The 7,536-nt window shown below is 42.5% G+C and overlaps 1 protein-coding gene across 1 annotated transcript in view; it reads right to left on the reverse strand.

Moving 5' to 3' along the window:
- CDH6 (cadherin 6) overlaps window positions 1-7,233 on the reverse strand; it is a 121,199-nt gene extending 113,966 nt beyond the window's left edge. Inside the window, exon 1 of the mRNA XM_082724522.1 lies at window positions 6,999-7,233. The gene's annotated coding sequence lies outside the window, so the exon portion shown is untranslated. The remainder of the gene's footprint in view (window positions 1-6,998) is intronic.
- Window positions 7,234-7,536: the final 303 nt, after the last annotated feature.

The following is a 7,536-nucleotide window of genomic DNA, read 5'->3' on the forward strand; positions in this document are numbered from 1 at the left end:
AAATGTAAATGACGGGTGTTGGGTAAAGCCATTTCTAAGCTCCTGCCTATGTCTCACATCGTCTTATTTTATTTGTAATTATGCTGTCCATGAAAGCTGGATTAACTACATGACTTTCTGAGTCTTGGCAATAGAAAGAATGGAGAATAACTCATCAATGTCAACCATATATACTACTACTATATTGTTAATAGGATGTCTTCTGCTCCACTCCAACTTTTTTTTTTTTTAAAGATTTATTTATTTATTTTAGAGAGAGAGATGGCGGGAGAGAGCACAAGCAGGAGGGGCAGAGGGAGAGGGAGAGAGAATCTCCAGCAGACTCTATGCTGAGCATGGACCTGGACAGAGGTGGCTTGATCTCACAACCCTGGGGTCACGACCTGAGCCAAAACCAAGAGCCGGGTGCCTTCCCACCTGTGCCCTCCAGGGGTCCCTTCTTTTTTTTTTGGTGTGAAATTTTACTAGGCAAAGAAATCGTTCAGAATAAATATTGAACTGTGATGGTAATGAAATAACAAAACTGTGGTCATAAATAGAAGAAAATAATTATTTTTACTCATCAGATAAGGAGGGGAAAGAAATACGACCTTACTCAACTCTACCCACAGTCCTAAATGCTGGGTACAGAGTGAGAGTATCGAATGAACTGAGAAAGGACTCGTATCGTCAGAGGGTACTGTGCAGGTGGGCTGCCCCTGTCAATGAAATGAATGGTTGTCATTTTTTAGTCACTTTCCTCAAATACTCCTGGCACATGAGGCTACCTCTGCAGGCAAGAGAAAATCACCTATTCTCTTATAAGAAGTACCATTATGCTCAAAGGGCTCACACAGTACTCTTTACTACAATTATAAACTGTAATGGCATGCTTGCAAGTAGTTTTTCAAAAATGAATAACCTAGATTTTCCTCAGCCTTAAAATCTGCATTGCTTGGCCAAAATAACCAAGTCACTCCATGTCCTCTTCTGCAGTGTCTTTCTCGGAGTGTCACACTTTAAATTCTAAGATATCACAGGTGTTGGTAAACAACACATTCATTAAGTGCTTAGCTCAAGCAGGAATTCCCTGGAGAATTAAACCAAAAAAGGGCTAAATAAAAAGGATATTGGTGTAGCATTTTCCTTTTGGCTTAGTGTATAATTATTGTTTTACAGAATACATGCAAAATGCTTACAATACCATGTAGCATGTAGAAAAGCTCATTAAAGATTTATTATCATTTAGTGTATAATTATCATTATTTTTCAAATGTATAAAAATTTTGAACCTAACCATCAGAATTTTTTATCGTGGCTGTCATATATGTGTGTGTCGTGTGTGTGTGTGTGTGTGTGTGTGTGTGTGTGTATGACATACTTTTTAACACGCAGTCTGGGCTGGGGTGGACTGTCTTGCTAGTTAGTCTTCAATCATGCTATACCATGTACAGAATCCAAATGGGTGACTTATATTTGGTGTGTGTCACTATAATATACTTTGGTTTGCAGGTGCCAGAAGATCATACAGTGATCTATTTAATCAGGTCATTTGATTAATAGAGGAAATAAGCACCCAACAGTGTTAGTGTAAAATCTACTTAGCTTGTAGGACAATAAAGAGAAGGAAAAGAGTGAATAGTCTTCAGAGCACTAAGAAAACCTCTTTCTTTGATTTTACTGGACTACAGATCACTTTTTAAAAAAACCTACTTTGGTTATTTTATGACTCATGCAGGATCATTTCCTCTAGGTGGTAATTTTTTTTTTTCAAGGATAATTTTCAAATTTGCATTCCATGATAGAGAAGTATGGTGTTTTTAAACATGTTAATGATGTGTTTATAAAGTTCTATTTAATAGTAGCAGTATTTATGTAGTGAAAAATGCACACTGTGCGAAATCAGCAATTTTGGTTCTCTTTCTGTTATGTTTCCTTTTTATGTAGAAATTTACTTCCTCATCTCTTTTCATTTTACGTGTGCACCTCTTCAATTTATTTTCTGCTTGCTGTTTTCTATTCCTATCTTATTAGGTCTCCTAAATAACTTTTGGGTACGATCTGCCAATTTAGGAAATTATAGGAAGAAAAAACCACACTGTTCTTTCAAGGGATTAACTATGAAGACAGATCATACCCAGTGGTGGCGAGCTTCATTCTGACCATCTTCATCAGACGCTCTCTTCCCAAGACAGCTCTGAGTATGGCAGGAGAAGCTTGGGACACTTGCTGCCCACTTATACTGCACATCAGGGGCGCCTGGGTGGCTCAGTAGATTGAGCCACTGCTTTCGGCTCGGGTCATGATCCCAGGGTCCTGGGATCAAGCCCCGCATCGGGCTCTCTGCTCTGCGAAAAGCCTGCTTTCTCCTCTCTCTCTTGCCTGCCTCTCGCAACTTGTGATCTCTGTCTTTCAAATAAATAAATAAAATAAATCTTTAAAAAAAAAAATACTGCACATCAAATTTAACAGTAACATTCTGGCCTCAATTAAACTCTTCCTCTTATAAATCCCAGCAAGATGATCTGATTAATAGAGGAAATAAGCACCCAACAGTGTTAGTATAAATATATCGAATGGATGAAACAAGGTAAAATAATATGGAATCGGGGGTGGAGGACACAGCGCCCTCTGTGTGTGAGTCTAGTTTACACGTAGGCACCTGTGCTCACAGCATTCTTTCTTCAGTGGGTTTTCTGTGTTGGAGGAGTTAAAAATTTCCTGGATAATACAGTCTTGAACAACTAGATCCGGGCTGTTTCTCTGACCCAACCACTTTGGCTTAAAGAGCTTGAAGCCTTTTTACTTTTGTAGCAGTGAAGGTGCACCAGCTTTTTTGAATGGTTATTTGCATGAAGTTTCCCCTTATCCTCCTACTTGGTGAGTGATGGGGTTACGGAGAGCGTATATACTTGGCTCTCCAGTTAATTAGGGAGAACCTGAAGTTTCTCATATGACTGCTTTGAAAAAGGGAACATTCCTTAGGAATAGGACTTTTAAAATGTAGGCCAGTAACTCTTCATAAAAAGAAAGTGCCTCAACCTCATCTATCTTCAAAGTAAAATAAAAATCCCATTGGAGAACAAAAAGAAATAAAGGAATGAAGAGGAAGAAAAGCAACCCAAGCCCTGCATTTCTGTATTTTTTCTCTTTTATTGGAACTGTGTCACAACTGGGTGCTGTTCTCTCTCTCTCTCTCTCTCTCTCTCTCTGTGCATGTGTGTTTTAAAGTAAGTTTTACTTTTTTTCTTTCAGCAGCTTCCCTATTAGCATGATGTTCTTGAGTCTTTCTATTTAGAATTATTATTCAGAAAAAAATTTATACCAGAGAAGGTTTGATTATCTACATTTTCACCTTTTTGTGAAGCAAATAAGGTGAGCTCAGTAGACACTAGCTAGGCTGCAACACTATTAAAAAATGCAATTCAGACTGAGTCACTGTTCGTTATTTTTATAAGCGAGACCCTAATTCTGATCAACCCCAAAGAATGGGCTGGCGTGACTAAGCAAGCAGCGCGAGGCAATGGCTTCTGCCGGATGTTATCTCATTTGGAACACATTTCAAACTTTAGAACAGATTTTTAAATTGGAAGTTGAAACCTGCAGACTGTCAGCAGAAGAGGCTGATTCACCCCTAGAGAACTTACTTTAAGTCCCAAGCAGAGTTTTTTTTTTTTTAAGGAGTAGGTTACCTAAAATCTGTCGGGATATATCAAAGAGAGAAATAAAAACGCTTCACAGAATAAGGGTGCCACAGGCATCCAAACAACATTTGGACTTTTAATATATGCTTATTTGAAGGGGGGGGGGTTTCTTCAATTTAGAAGGCTTTAGTTCAATATGCTTGCGAATGTTTATGGATCTCTGAAAGGCTAATTACATAGTTTTTTCCCAGCATTTCCTTAGTGCTGAGAGGTTCTTTGCATGGAACTTTTTGAGTTATAACTATAATGGCATTCTTATTACTGGATAAATTTGAGAGAGGGAACTATAGTCTTGGCAAGGTCAGAACTAAGAAAAATCTTATGGTGATGGTGGTGAATTCTTTATTAATTGGCTAACGATTTCATTTGGAATCGTAGAAAAGTTACCAAAAGTCTAAATACTGAGAAAACTGCAAATACTCCTGAGTTCCTTAAATTAGAGGAACTGTACACATGAGAGCAAAAATAATGATTTTAACCTGGCAGAAAATGTCAAGCTGGTACTTGGAGGACCTTAACTCCTCTATGAAGAAAAAGCTATTATCCACGTATTATCTTAGGTAACAGCATCCATGATGCAACTGAAGACAGGGAGAAATGCATGGAGTGACCCACTAGAGGTCCCTTCCAACTAAAAAAAAGTTTCTGTAGTTCAAAGGACGCAGCTTTAGTAAGTTGGCATTCAGTGACTGCAAAGCAAGTAAGGGCCAGAAGGGGGGACCACACGTTTCACGTCCTTAGGAAGAGACATGGTTTTATTCAGAATATTTGTCACATTTTATTTCTTTTTAACATCCCTATGTGGGACTCTCACTCGGTTAGCTTTAATTAGATGTTCAGAACTTGTTCCAACTCATTGATACATTGCCACACGGAAGTGTCTTTTGATGTCCTGGAACGGTAGTTGTGCTTTTTTAGAAATTTTTACTGTTTCAAGTTTCTCAGAGCAGTATTTTGTGAGATAGACTTTTTTCGAAAAAAAAAAAAAAAATCAAGAGTGCCTTAAAGTGAGTTTTTACTTGCAAAGCTGATGGAAGTGGTGGGTGGAGGAGGTAAGGTGCACGTTTTCTGGTAGTAGGCAACTTGGTAGAAAATGATTTTGTTTCTATACATTATCTTTGCAAAGTTAGCATTAAGAAATGTAATTGCAATCAATTGGTGTAAAAGCCAGATAATAAAGGGACTAAAAGTCCCTATAGAGAATCCAGTCTGTCACTTATAATGGCGGTAAAAGATAATTTTAGACAAGTACAGTAGAACTAAACCGTTGCCATTTTCCTTCAGAAATGTGCTGCTGCCTCTCGTGTTTTTCTGAAGAAATTGGTTACTTTCCCTGCTTTCAAAGTATGCCATGAGCCATCAAAATAGGTAGAAAAAGATGTGCCTTTTATTTCCCCCCAGTACCTTTTTAATTAGAACATACCAAAGAACAAAAGGAGGTGAGATACAATCCTGTGCAATTGTATTTTCCAGTAAATTGTTGGATTTCTTTTAAGTTTCTGAGCTCTGCATTGAAAATCTGGCCTCTGGCATAAACTTTGCCCTCTTCCTTTTGACATAATGAAGACATCTGCTTGATCCCATCCCCTTTCTTCACACAACTTATTTTCCGGATCTCTACAATAGCAAACACAGAGCCATGCAAGTGCTATTACACAAAGGATGACACTCAAGCCACACTGGAAGAATTTTTTTTTTTTCCTCCTAAAGAAGAATCCTAAAGGTTTTCCTTTTCAGGTAAAGGTGTCAGCAAGCAAGAAAGGAGATAAGCACTCCTTGGCTACCATTTGTATAAGCATATTTGTTATTCGTTCTTAGAAGAGTTGTACATTTTCTAGGTATGTCTCTGTTCCTCTTCTGGCACAGAGAAGACTTTATTGTCCCTCTGGACAATAAACGATCAGAAAGCATATTTTGTGTGTGCAGCCATAGGTGTACCCACCAGGCACTCCAGAGATATTCTTGAAGGAAAAATCTTTCCTACATTATGTGCTTCAGTAAGTGAAAGTGAAGACTGGTGGAAGCACGGGGTGATAGGCAATTAAGATGGCTTTACCAAAAAGAAGAAAAAAAAAAGAGAGAGAGAGAGAGAGAGAGAAATGTGTGGCTTTCCAGATTATTAAACTTCTTGGTACTTGAATTTTCTCAGTAGTTAACTCAGGTGAACAGCCCTTTGCACCAACAACGACCTGCATAGAACTCCCCATAAAATATGGATTTTATTGCAGCAGTGAAAACACTTCTCAGCACCATTCTGACCTCTCCAGCATCCTCCATCTCGAGATCTCTGATAACTCTTGCCAGAAGAATATCTAACTACAGGAGAAGTAATCCCAGCTCTGCAACTGCTGCAGTACGCAGCACGGCAGCGTCCCCTCTTAGTAAATTCTGGGAAGAACGCAGTGGGGGGCTCCACTTTTCCTGCATCGGACACCTACAACCAGGCACACTTGGTCTGCCCTCCAGCCAGTCTCGGGGAGGCAGATGTGTGCCTGGCCAGCCGTGGAAGAGCACCGGCGAGCTGCGTCTTCCACATGACTTTTCCCTGGACAGTGTGCTCCATTTTCGGAGTCCAGTGTTGGACTTTCCTTGCAACCCAAGCATTTCTTTCCCGAGCCGGCAGGCATTTCCCCGAACGTGCAACCTAACAGTTTTCTTTGGCTCCTTCTCTGAGCCAAATCGTGTATTTAGCTTAAGTTTTCCTTATTGGGAGTATTCAGGAGTTCTCAAGCTCCCTGATTTTCTGCTGTACCCCCAAAGGCAAGAAATGTAACTCAGCCACATCAGTCCCCGCACAGACCCTTGTGATGTGGTCAGGTGGAAATAAATCAAGCCCCAAACGGCTCCGCGGGTCCTGCACGCACCAGCGCCCTTGGTAACTGACCAGCCAACTTTGCAAATGCCGGAGCTCCCCTGGCAGCCTCCGCCGGCGGAGAGCAAGGCAGCGAGTTCTTCCCGGCGGCCCGTTACTTAAGCTCCCACCCAGCCCCGCGGCGGATGGGTCTTACCAGCAAGCGGCGGAGCAGCGCCCGGGCTCCCCGGGAGCCGGCGCCAGTTCTGGGCAGCGGCAGCAGCGCCACCCGCGCAGCCGGACCCGCGCAGCCGGACCCGCGCGCCTGCCCCGACCCGGGCTCGCAGGCTGAGCATCCCTCCCAACTCCGGCGTGCGGCACCCGCCGGGGGGAGAGGGCTCTCTCTCTGATTGGCTTCCATCCACGCTACAGAATTAAAAAAAAAAAAAAGAAAAAAAAAAAAAAGAAAAGAAAAAGAAAAGGCATGCACCGCCACCACCGCCGCCAGCAGAGACCGAACCCACCTCTGCTCTCCTTGCCGCGCCCGGGGAGACCCTGTGACCCGCCCAGGCTGCTCCTGCCTCCGCTTCTTCCGCGGTCGCGGGCTCCGCCGTTCTCGCCGCGGCTGGAACTGCAGCTCTCGGGATGGGAAGGGTACGGGCTGGGGAGAGCTGGCTCTTGTGGGCACACACTGATTTGCAAGTGAATGAAGTGGGAGGGAGCAAAGAGAGGAGGACTTTGTTAGCGAGGCCCGGCGCCTGCCCCCGCCCGCCCCCTCCCCTTGACAGAATGACTCCCTGTGTTTGAAGTCCGGAGCGATTCGCTCCCGGTAACACTCCCTCAGCCCCAGGCTCTCCTTTCCCTTCCTTTCTTATTTTTGGGGGTTAAAACAGACTCAGAACTTGGGTGACTCCATCTGTTTCCTCCTTTATACTGTCAAAATGCACCTTGTGCTATGATCCGCCAACAGTCGGATGCTCTTTCTCTCTCTCTCTCTCTCTCTCTCTTTTTTTTTCTCCCGACCGAGCAATTACAATTCCCAGGGACCGAGGACCTCGTGGC

The sequence above is a fragment of the Mustela nivalis genome (assembly GCF_964662115.1).
Source record: "Mustela nivalis genome assembly, chromosome: 3".
NCBI lineage: Eukaryota > Metazoa > Chordata > Mammalia > Carnivora > Mustelidae > Mustela > Mustela nivalis.